The 13,019-nt window shown below is 37.9% G+C and overlaps 1 pseudogene; it reads left to right on the top strand.

The window, feature by feature from the left end:
• LOC149215228 (E3 ubiquitin-protein ligase COP1-like) overlaps positions 1-12,471 on the top strand; it is a 73,813-nt pseudogene extending 61,342 nt beyond the window's left edge.
• The last annotated feature ends 548 nt before the right edge of the window (positions 12,472-13,019 follow it).

Raw genomic sequence — 13,019 nt, 5'->3', positions numbered from 1 at the left:
GACAAGAGTCTGAAGGTGGTGCTTACGAAAGTTCTCAATGGTGTGAGCTAGGATGTAATCAAGGTTGCTTTGAGTCTCGTCTGGGAGACCATACCTGTTCATGCACTGTAGTAGGGATTTTCCTTTGAATATCTGTTGGAATAGAGTCCCCTAGGGTAAATTTTGTAATTATTTTGTTATTTATGTAAAGTATCTGCATTTTGAGGGAGCGGAGCACAAAGTTAATAGGAGTCAAAATGGACTTTAGTCCCTTAGCTTGTTAGAAGATAGGATGTTTTTTGACCTGCCCATGGTTCACGAACCATGGTATTGTAATGGAAGAAACTACATAAAGTAGTCATAGGGAGTCATAGGAGGTAACTAATATTAGAAGATCATGGTATAGGCAAGTAGTATGAGGCAGAAAAGGTTGTTTTCCGTACTTAGGTGAAGGGGGAGGCTTTTACAGCTATGTGCATGGAAGTTTGGTGCTTAAAGTGCAAAGGCCATGGTCACCATAAGGACCATTGGATGGTCTATCAGAATTATCTTATTGGGGGAGGCCCTATCCCCCTGAAGCGATAAAATACCACAGGTTTGAGCACAGGAGTAGCACCATGGTGTGCTATTTTTCAGGTTATAGGACAACATGTGACAAATAATTGTCATTTACTGCAGAAATTTGTATAAACCCCCAACAGTTTTTTTGCAATTTCTGCAAATTTGTAGGTCATGATGAGCGCCATTGTTGAAGCTATGAATTGATGATGGATAGAACCCCTAAGTATAGAATGAAGGCAGAGACTTTTCCTTAAGAGCAGGGTGCAAATGTGGTGCGTGGAGGATTCCAAGGCTAAGGAAGAGGGCAAGGAGGAGGCGCTAGAAGGGGTCATGGTCAAATCATCTATTACAATTGTGGGGAAGTTGGTCATTTTGCATGGGATTGTTAGAATCCAAGACAACCTTCCTGTCAATATTGGCAACAATTTGACCATGTTATAGAGGATTTCCCTATGCTCATCATGAGGATGCAAGAAAAGAAGACTCAGACCCAGTAGCCTATACAAAATATCCAAATGATGAGGTCAGATCCTCACAAAGATGGGCCTAGTGTCAATATTGTTACGCGAACAGGTATAACTTAGAGACGATAAGTGGAAACAACATGAAGATGATGTGTGGGTGCGCTAGGTTGCTGATAAGGAGATGAGATTTGATGTAAATAAGGTGAAGGAAACATTTATGGAAGAAAAGAGGAGCTTCACGAATGAAGGAGTTTCTACATCAAGGACTCAAAATATGGGAAGGTCTAAGGAGACCAGTACTACGCAGGAGACATACCTATCACTATTAGCATCATTTTGAAAAACCTATATGAAACTCCTAAGAGATAAGAAGGGAGTAGAAAGACTGCAAGAGTTTATAGATAATTTCACTGGTAAGGATAATCCTATACTAGAACAATGCATAGTACATAAGGTGGGAAAAAGCAAGAAGAAAACTCATCGCGAAATGATACTAACTACCTAGATTAGAGAATATGAAATGGACCAGGTAATTCTTGATTTGGGCTCTGACGCAAATGTTGTGCCAAAATAAACATGGGAATGAATGGGAAGACTAGCGCTAGAGTGGTCCCCGATCTAGCTGAGAATGGCCATTCAACAAAATATTATTCCTATGGGGCGCTTATGTGGAGTGACTGTAAATATTGAAGGGGGCATGCCATAGGCGACTTTGAAGTGATTGAAATAGTGGATTAAAGTAACCCATATCCAACATTACTTGGAATTGATTGGGCATTTGATATGAACGTAGTCATCAATCTGAAGAAGTGTAGTATGACATTTGAAAATAAAGAACTAAGGGTGATTGTACCATTGGATCCAGCCAAAGGTGCGTGATATACTAAACCAATCTGCGATTATGAGGAAGATGATGACATTGAGAAGATCTATAAGCTGACTGCATGGGATGAATATTGGATCAATCCCACGGTAGTGGGAAGATCATGTGGGAGAGGAAAACTCGTGTAACTCATATTCAAATGAGGAGCTCGAACAATGGCATAACTGATTGCATGAAGTATCATCATTGTGCTGCAACAGGCTTACCAAATCATTGTGATGTATATCCATTGAGGTACACAATTTACCATATTATGATGGTTTAGAGGATGTCGATTTATTTCTGGAAAAAGTTGAAATGGATGTACCATAGGAACATCAGTTCTAAGCGCTAGACATTGCTCTACGAGCTACATACACCCATTGGTGGGGCACACATAAGAACAGTTTTCCAGATTGGAAGGAGTATTGGAGAACAATGAAGTTGAGGTTTGGGTATGCTAATACCCGCATTGCGGAAAAATACACAGGGAAGGATGATTTGCGTGAGCGCTTAGCTCATTAGACAAAGGCATGGGGAGAAGAACCACAACTAGAGTGGGTTCATATCTTCTGCCACTCTTTGGATACAATCCCAATGAACTGGTATTTGGAAACGACGATACAACATGGGACCGCAGAATGGGATGTTTGGAAAGAAAGTTTTTTGTTAACTTTTAGCTTTGAATATTGATTTGAATGTATTGATAAGGTGTTATATGAGATTAAAGTTGTGATATTCAAAATGCCTGAAGAACTAATTGAAAGGATACAACCAGATTGAGGTACGCAGCTGCACCATGCACTCGAATGATATAATGTGATTGCAGAGGATGGCAAGGAAGATCCAGGAACATCCACATTCATAAGTCTAAAGGATAGCATGAAGTCGAGGGACATAAGGAAAAAAATCCTTGATATATCATAGGCTTTAAAGGCAAAGTAGGTGAATATTGAATCAGAAGCACAACCAAATTTCACGAACATAGGAGACTATTGGGACAAAGATACAATAGATATGGTCGCAAAGCTATTGCGAGAGTATCAAGACTTGTTTCCCACCAAGTTCTATGATATAAAAGGGGTAGTAGGTGATCTGGGAGTCATGAAGATCAATTTGAAGCTAGATACAAATCTAGTCAAGCAACGCCCCTACCGATTAAATCCTAATTATAAGAAAAAAGTGCACAAGGAATTGGATAAAATAATTGAAGTCGAGATCTATGAACCTGTCAAGGAATCATACTGGGTTAGTCCCATGGTGGTTCAAGAAAAGAAAACATAGGGTGAGATTCAAATATGCGTAGACTTAAGGAAGTTGATTGACGCATGTGTCCACGATCCATTCCTTATGTCATTCGTGGATGAGGTACTAGAGAATGTTGGAGGATGGGAATCCTATTCATTCATGGATGGATTCTCAAGGTACAATCAGATCATGATCACACTGGAAGACCAGAGTAGAACCACCTTCATGACTGAATGGGGTTGGTTTCAGTATATAATGATGCCTTTCGGGCATAAGATTCCCCTACAATTTTCTCTAGGGTAGTAATTGTGGTTTTTAAGGAATTTATCCATAAATTTTTGGAGGTCTACTTTGATGACTTGACAGTGTTCGGGCCAGTAAAGTGACACATTGCTAGTCTGTGCCTCATGTTGGATACTTGTCAAAAACATCAAATAGCCGTTAATTTGAAGAAATGCATATTATGCATACCATACAGGATACTGTTGGGCCATGTTGTTTGCAAGAAGGGATTGATGGTAGACCCTACCAAAATTGCAATAATCATCAATTTGGAGGCCCCAAAGAATGTTAAACAATTGTGCGTAATGTTGGACTCTATGAGATATTATAGGATTCATCAAAGTGCATTCTCAAATCACTACAACTATGGAGAAATTGCTAAAAAAGGATTCGACATTTTTTTGGGACGACGGCTGCTAGAAGAGTTTGGATATTTTGAAGGAGAAAATGGTCACCACGCCCATTCTAGTGTTCCCAGGTTGGAAGAAGGAGTTCCACATTCATGTAGATGCTTCTTGCATCATGTTAGGAGCTATGTTGACCCAACCAGGTGAAGAAGATATTGACCATCCAATAGAATTTGCAAGTAGAAAGTTGTCAAAGGTAGAAAAGAACTATTCAACCACAAAGCATGAAGGTTTAGCAATGGTGTATGCACTACAAAAATTTAGGCACTATCTGTTGGGTGCACGCTTCAAGATGTATACAGATGATCCTTCTCTAAAATAATTGGTCGAAAAGCTTATGTTGGGGGGGGGGGGGGATTTGTAGATGGTTTCTGCTTTTCTAGGAATATGATTTCAAAGTAATTATGAAGCCAGGGCACCTGAATGCAAGTCCTATCATGAATTGAGAATGTGGATGAGCCTATGAGTTTGGAGGAAGGGTTTCCTGATGTGCAGCTCTTTGTGGTTTTCATCACAAATGATTATTTCACAGATATAGTTCAATTTTTATCTACAGACATTGCTCCTAAAGGGTATTTGATGCAACAAAAGAAAGAACTGGAGGTCCGAGTTGCAGATTTCTCTGTTATCATTAGACATTTATACAAATTTGGCTCTGATGAAATAATGTGTAGGTATTTTCTAGAGTATAAGCAGCAAATTACCCTTACAGAAGCTCATGGAGGAATAGTAGGAGGACATATGCAAGAAGAGAAATTGTGCAGAAGGTCCTACACACAGGACTTTGGTGGCTAACTGTGCAAAAGGACTCCAAAACATATTGTAGGGTGTGTGATGTCTTCCAAAGGACGGGGAGACTGTCATGAAGAGATGAATTTCCACTAAATCCACAAGTGACTTTCTAGGAATTTGATAAGTGGGAATTAGATTTTGTGGGACCAATACAACCATTGGGGAAGAAGACAAGGGCCAGATATATCATTAACATGACTAAATACTTAACCAAGTGGGTGGAGGCACAACCTATAAAATATTGTAGCATTGCAATTGCTACGAAGTTTATTTTTGAATATATCTTATCTTAGTTATTGGTGGCGGTTGCAAGCCTCAGTAAGTGCTAGTGCGACAATCGTCGTAGAAAAACCCAAAAAAAATCCACTTGAAGGGAAAAATGGATAAGTCCAAACAACCGACGAAGCCACTAGATATGGATGAGGAAAAACTATGTGGAGGAATAGAGGAGCTTGATGCAGAAGAGGTTGAATCAATAACTCGACTGTCGAAGTATATCCCACCCCGAAAAGCCACCCCTAAAGTGCCGAAAGAGCTCGAAAATGTGAAGTTTATGGTTTCCACAGCATTGTTGCTGGAGAGTGTGTTGTTTTAGGGAAGCTTGTTGGACTGTATACTGAATCTAAAAATGGAGGATTGGTACCTTGGAGACCATGAGAAATTTCCATAATTGGCCTCAAACAAGTACGTGAAGAAGGTCTACTATGAGGAGTCGGGAATCACGCGCCTTGAAATAATGAACTAGGTGGCTAGAGTTGGGCGTGCAGGGTTCCTAAACATGTTGTGGGTGCCGCATTTTAGTCGCACCAATATTAAAACCATTTGTGTGTGCTAATTGATGACACTAGTACACGATGGGTGTCTCTAGCTGGGAGAATCCATCCCAATCACCGACATGCTCATCCACCATATAACGTTGCTGCCATCCCATGGAGTGGACCCTATGGAGTCTTTCATAGAAAGTCGCAGGAAAATAAGTTGGAAGACCAAAATGAAGGGTGAATTTGTTATGGTTAAGAAGTCACATAGATACTCTATTTAGTCCATATCATATGGCACAATGTAGCTTGTTGCACAGATATTAGCTGGTAAAATCATGAGAAAGTGTCGCACAGATGAAGTACTGGCGCTAGTCGTTTCTCTGGCTACACAGTGCATCAGGGGAGTCCAGTATTACTAGGCTCAATATCTATGTAAAGAGTGTCTAGAGGACTGCAAGGAGGCCTAGGATGAGGGCAAGGAATTTCACTATTCCTGGTTGTTGTTCTTGATCACTTCAGTGGCATGGAGGATGCCCGAGGAGAGCCAATTCACATAGTAGGACTCAGGCCTACCAGAGGAAATGAAGTTCTCTTCCTTGTGAACTACTAAAGACCCCAGGCACATAGTGGAGACCAAGATATTTTTCATGTTTTTTGAAACAAAACTAAGAACAATGATTAGTTAGTAACCAAGATTTAGTCACCCACTTTTCACGTGGAGTACACAAATATCCTTGATTTTAAGGCAGATTTCCATAATTTGCATATTCACACAAAGAAGGATTCCTGGGGAATATGGCACAAGTTGCCTTACTTGGTTTCTGATGAAGATATCATAGGGGTCATCAGCAGGTGGCCAAGTGATTGGCACACCCCTTCTGATATCGGTGTAGGTACCAGCACGAGTGCTGAAGGTTCAACAGTGCAGACCATGATAATAGAAAAGAAGAAGGAGTCACAGAAAGTTGTCAGTCGAGAAAAGGTTGTGCAAAAGAAAGAAGCTACTGCGAGGGAGAGAGAAGTGGCGGCCAAAGGAAAAGTAGCAGTGTAGGAAAAGACTACATCGCATGCCACCATCAATGTCATGAGTCAGATACCGAGCGAACACGGGTGGAGGAAGAAACAGTGGTAGAAGAAGAAGATGATGCAGAGTTCGAGTCCCCCTTTGTTGTCAATAAGCAGAAGAAGAGGACTTCCATAGGGAAGTGCAAGAAGCAAAAGTCTAGCAAAACAGTAGGCAAGATGCCTTTAGTCCTCATCGAGGGGGACTTGGATGAAATTAGGGATGTGGTCCATGATGCAAAAATGAACCTCATGAGCCACTTTGAAGCGCAGTACAAACAATCACTCAATAAAGTACAACAGGGCATGTGGGACTTGCAGGTCCAAAAACCTCTCACTTAAGTTAGCATAGGACAGGAGAGCACGAATGAAGTGAGAATGAATCAAGCGAGCAAGTTAGTCTTGGACGAAGAAATCATTATGGACCTCCACACTGTGCAATTTCCAAAAGGATCTCTATGCGGTGAGCTGAAGAATAGGAACAACTACTACATATGAAGAACCTGAGTTTGAATTTGGCTGTGCTTCCCATTCAAACTTTGCATGAGCTACACCAAGGGGTGTTGGACGAACTCAGGATTTGGGAGAAATGTGCACTGCTGGTCATCAATGAGGTAAAGACTAATAAACAATAGATCTTTGAGGAAAAGGTGTAGGCCCTTAAGGAAAAGGAGGAAGTCATAGCGCGAAGCCAGAAACTCGAAGCAGCGATTGCACAGGCCTGCAGTGAGCTTCCAGGGCTCAAGATCCCAACAAAAGCAGACTCTGTGGAGAAGATTCAAAAGCCATCCGCTTTAGTCAAAGATTCTAAGGATGAAATTGGTCGAGGTAGGTTTGAGATCCAGTTGCAAATCTCAGAGTTACAACTAAAGTTGTAGCCCGCTACCCTTCCTGAAGTCAGAGAGTAGCACAATGCTATTATTAAAGAAGGAATGGACACCTTGGAAGATGCAGTCAATGAATGCATGGAGTTGTGGACCTCATTGCAGGAGGATCCAACTCTACAAAATATTGGCATAGAAATAAGGGAAAAAAAAAACAGTTTGACAAAATCAGGTCAACAGTGCAGACCTTAGCACCAGTGCAAAGGTTTTATAGATTACAGGAAGGAAGGCTAATTCAAAATGAAATTGATGAGCTACATCGTAAGGAAGATATAATCTCTTCAAGGATGCAGTCGTGGGAAGATGAGGCGAGTCAATTGACTCTATTAGTGCAGAGCAAGCTCAAAGGGATGTAGTAGACATAAAGGACCATGGAACTTGTAGTTGAAGGCCCAACTACTAAAAAATTGATCGAGGAAGTGCGCCAACCTGCTGCACAGGGAACAACATACCTACAGGTGTTAAAGATTGAGTAAAGTGAGCTGTAGGCGAATATCAAGTTGCCACCAGTAGAGTGAATCGAGGATGAGTCACGAAATTGTGTTGGGGGCTATTCGAACAGGATCCCTTGGGGTAAATTTTGTAATCATTTTTTTTATCTATTTAAAGTCTCCGCGTTTTGAGGTAGCAGAGCGTGAAGGTCATAGGAGTCAAAAGGGACTTTAGTCCTTTGGTTTTTTAGAAGATAGGATGTTGTATGACCCACCCATGGCTCACGAACCATGATATTGTAATGGAAAAAATATATAAAGGAGTCGTAGCAAGTCATATGGGGTAACTAATAATAGAAGATCATGGTATGGGCAAGTAGTATGAAGTAGGAAAGTTTGTTTTTTGTACTTAGGAAAAGGGGAAGGATCCTCTAGCTATGTGCGCGAAGACCTTGGTAAGTCTACAAGCTGAGTGCATTGGTCCTTGCAAGTATGTGCGCAGGGAAGAAGAGTCTATAATAGAAGGATCATATCTAATACAGACTATTTTCGAGCAATAATTGTGTATCTGTACCTTTATATTTGCTTATGCAATTTATGTATGTTCGCTCTGTTTTCGACATTTATCTAAACAAACACTTAATTAGTGCATGAACGTGGTAGATATGATAGTTTACTTGAAGTTATGAATGTTTAAAGTGTTCCATGAAGGATTAGATTCTATTTTTAGTATGTTACTATGATCTTTGCATTTTAAGGGTTAGGGTTTGTGAAGGTTGGGATCAAGCCCTAGAAGTAACAAAAACCCATCACAGAGACCTCTGGAAGTAGAAACTTGGTTTTTTCACCCCCCAATAATGCTTTAGGTGAGACTACAACCTATGCTAGACGGGTTGTTGCCGAAAGGGCCAACAGTTTAGGATTTTTTGGTTGGTGCAGCTAACTCTGAACCTGGGTCACGACCCCTCAAGCCAGCAATATCCCTTGAGGGTTTTTCTCATCCAGCGTCAGAATCATACATGCAACATTTCATATGTGGCTAAGTGTGTTTGAACCCTCTATAGTTTTCTCTTGTTTCACCTACTGTATTCTCCCAAAAATTTCAGCTCTGCATCCAGTTGCTCCTTTTCATAGGGCCACAGGGCTTCTTGAATGTCTTCCCATCTGAAAACATTTGAACGCTTATAAAAAATGAAAAGACAAAAGCAAAATCTTATGAAGGGAAAGGTGAACGAAGAATGAGGAACATATATTGTTGAGCATTTATTAATTCTCAGTTTATCCTTTTATTTCATGAGTATGTGTGATTGCTAAGTTTATTCACCTTCTTTCCATCACTTATATTCCTATTGTGATATTCATTTCCAAAGAACAACAAGCTCTCCTTGAAGGTTAATGATGTAATGTGTTTTCTCATTCCATTGTAAGAACACTCTAACCATCAAAATATTTTCATTTTGTGCACTATGTATTGTGAAATCCAATGATTGAATTACTACTTTGTGAATTGTTGAATAAAATAGTATATTGACTATCTTTTCAATATTTTCTTATATGTTTTCATTTGAAATATGATACAACAAACTTATGGAAGTATAGGTATCATTGAAGAAAATGAAACATAGATTTTCTTTATTGACGAATACATGAACATTTAGAAATATCACATGAATGAAATATTGCATTGTATGTCAAATAAAATACTTTTCAAATTCACTAGCCAACGAGTGATTTTTTTGTAGCATCTTTAATTTTTTTGAGTTATCCTATGTTGCAATAGCGTGTCAGATTTTTTCATTATTTTCTCATAGATAAGATAGTTCATTCATGTCCTATACCTTTCACATATAGTGTTAATATCTCACAAGTTTTCACCCCTAGATTGATAATTTAATTTCTAGGGTTTTAGTTAATTAAATTGACTACAACGTCTTACTCAAATTATGCACGCCACAAAACGAAACTATTGTGTCATGTGATCCTCTTATTTTTTCTAGGTTTTGTGCCTCTATTTTGCATATCACTCACTCATCCAAGTCATGCTAGTCATGTGCCCCTCAATTCATTTCACACTCCCCTTGCAATCTATGATAGACTTACACTCACACTTCTTCATTTTCTTGCAATTTCTGCATTCATATTTCCTCCTCTCCACTCGAATCATGCACTCAACTATGGTAATTTTGGTTCATAGTTGAACCTTTATCCCTCTAGATGGAGACCAAATTTTGAAATCTAGAAAGTGCTAAATAACTCTCACTTATCAATAATAAAAAAACCAACAAGTTTTCATCAATGAAGAGTTAATTTTAATTTTTTGGTACTTCCTTACACAAGACCAACATGAATGGTTTCTCCTTTAAAAAATATTTAAAAAAATAAGAAGGAAATTAGTTGTTTGTCCATCTTCTCATCTTCATATAGCATCTTAGGAAGTAAAAAATGAAGGTCATATGCCAAAGATATCACTATTTCCTCCACATACATTTTTTTATTGTTACTCCAATACTTCCATTTTATCATTATATCCATTATCAAGTTCATTTATATATTTTCCATTTCCCAAACTAAGTGTTATTTTCATGTGGAATTACCTTACCTTATTACTGAATTATTTGTGTGACCATTTCTCACATTTAGTCATTTTCCAAGTTGTGCATAATACCATACTTCATATTTTTCCATTCATTCATGTACCCATATTTCATATTCATTGAACCCGTTAGTTCTGTGGAGTGCCATACTTCGTATTTATTTGCACATTCATGTACTCATACTTCATATTTCTCCACAGGTTCACTCATGTACCCATTCTTCATATTTCTCCATATCCATACTATTTATGAATGCTACTTTGTATTTCTTTTCACATCCATGTATTCATACTTCATATTTCTCCACACATTCACTCATGTACCCATACATCATATCTCTCCATACCCATACTAGTTATGAATGCAATAATTTATATTTCTCTACACATTCATCTACATATACTTCATAATTATTCATACCCATATTTGCACTTGCTTTTACCTTTAACATTTAGTAAATTTTTTTCATATCCTTTATTTTTCCAAATTTATCTTATATAAATTTCCTTCTCCCCTTCATTGGTGTGCCTCATAATGGCATGTGGAAAAAAGGTGGACCTCTCTCTAACTATCAGTCAAAAGGTATTGGTTGAATACAGATGACTAAGTAGTGACTTGGTACAATGGTAGGCTTTAATATGGCAACCAACAACTATATTATCCACAAGCTATGCAAAGGTTCTATGGCTCTTTCTAATTCATACATAGATAATATGAGGAGCCCATTTCTTTATAATTTGTTATAAATTCACTCCCATGATGCATGTGGGGGAAATAAGTTTGATTTAGAAATCGAAAGCCAAGATTTAAGTGGAGTAGATCAACAATTGTTGAGTCACTATCTTCTAGATGCCATTTTTTGAGCTCTCGAGGTCCAAATTGAGAAAATGAGAGCTAATTATAAAACTAAAGACATGAAGAAGAAAATGAAAATGGTTTTTATGGTTGTAATAAAAATTATGAGTACTGAAATTCACAAGGAATAGTAGATTCCTTACACAATTTGATGATTTATAAGAAAGTTACTTGCAAAAACAGAGACGTTGGGCCCCTCAATTACAAAAACAATGTGATGGTGGTTTGTGAAAATAAAGTGATGGGAATAGTGTTATTAGAGAAGGATATGATGGATACCTTGAGAAATTCCAATATATTCTCACGAAATTTACCTGATACAATCATTTATGGGCTATTTCAGAACTTCGACATGGGGACCTTTTCCACTATGTGAATATTGTATCAAGCATTGAGTTTGTGCAAGATGATGAACTATTTGCAACTACTGGATTTTCCAGAAGAATCAAAGCTTTTGACTTTGAAACAATAGTGAATGAACCTACATTTTTGCAGTATCCTGTTGTGGATATGTCCACTCAATCTAAGTAAGTGGCTTGAGCTAGAACAAGTATATTAACTCTCATATTAGCAATAGTGATTATGAAGGCATTGTTACTATCTGGGATGTAAATACTTGTCATACTGTCATTATGTATGAATAACATGAAAAAATGAGCATGGAGTGTGGATTTTTCATGCAAAAAGCCAACCAGGCTCATCTTAGGGTGTGATAATGGAAAGGTCAAGGTGTGGTGTACATGGAAAGAAACAAGTGTTCTGAATATTAACATCAAAGCAAATATTTGTTGTGTTGAGTACAATCATAGATCAACCTATTATGTTTTGGTTGTTTCAAAATATAATCACATTCATTATTATGACTTTAGAAATCCTATTGTTTTAATATAAGATTTTAATGGTCCTAGGAAAATAGTTTCCTATGTTAAGTTCATTTGAACAAATGAAATACTTTTTTTATCTAGTACAAACAATACGCTATGCATGTGGGATGTGAGGGATAATTTCATTGTATGGACATTTAAGAGGCACGCTAATGAGAAGAAATTTATAGGGCTTAGAGTCAACTATGAATACATAGCCTGCTTCTACAAAACAAATGAGTGTTTGTGTATCACAAGGCTATTTCAAACCATGTTGCTTGACATCAATTCAACAGTCCAAACTTGGATGACAGTGAGAATGACACATCACATTTCATAAGCATTGTTTATAAGAAGAGTGAGATCCCTACAATTTTAGCTTCTAATAGCTAAGGAGCAATTAAAGTTCTTGTAATTGCACTGTGAATTTCAAGTTTCTCATATAATCCTTCATGGCCATTCCTAAACAACAAAGTTGGAGAGAATTTTGAAATTTGTTAAATTAAGATTCTTTTTGCAAATTAGCTCTTTGGATTTCTTGTTGCTTGAGAATGTTGATAAATGGGGTTTACATGGATTATATGAAACAATTTTTAGTTTACCCATATCTCTATAGTGCCATATGCTTCTGCAAATTTATCGGTTTTCATTAACCTATAACATAATAGCCATCGTATCTTTCAGTAATGTAGTATCTTATTACATATTCTATATGCCCCTCTTAACACTAATTTGAAGGAATATCAACCTCAATTTTGGCAACTTCTCTAGTATGGGGCGAGCCCATTGGTGAAGTCTCAGGCTATGAAGGCTAAAAGAATTACGTGTGTTAGAACTCATGGAAAGGTTCCAAGTAGAAAAGTGTGTTAATATCTTTAGAAAATTGAAGTGAATTACTCTACAGTATTCTCAGACAAACTTGAATGTTGTATATTTTTGTTTCGAGAGATAAACTTCTTCGCTTCTATCATATA

The sequence above is a fragment of the Pinus tabuliformis genome, chromosome 1_1, assembly GCF_031772625.1.
Source record: "Pinus tabuliformis cultivar Carrire ecotype Pingquan chromosome 1_1, CPIR1, whole genome shotgun sequence".
NCBI classification, from domain to species: Eukaryota; Viridiplantae; Streptophyta; class Pinopsida; order Pinales; family Pinaceae; genus Pinus; species Pinus tabuliformis.
The sequence above is the reverse complement of the archived record's forward strand: the minus strand, read 5'-3'. Positions and strand labels throughout refer to the sequence as shown.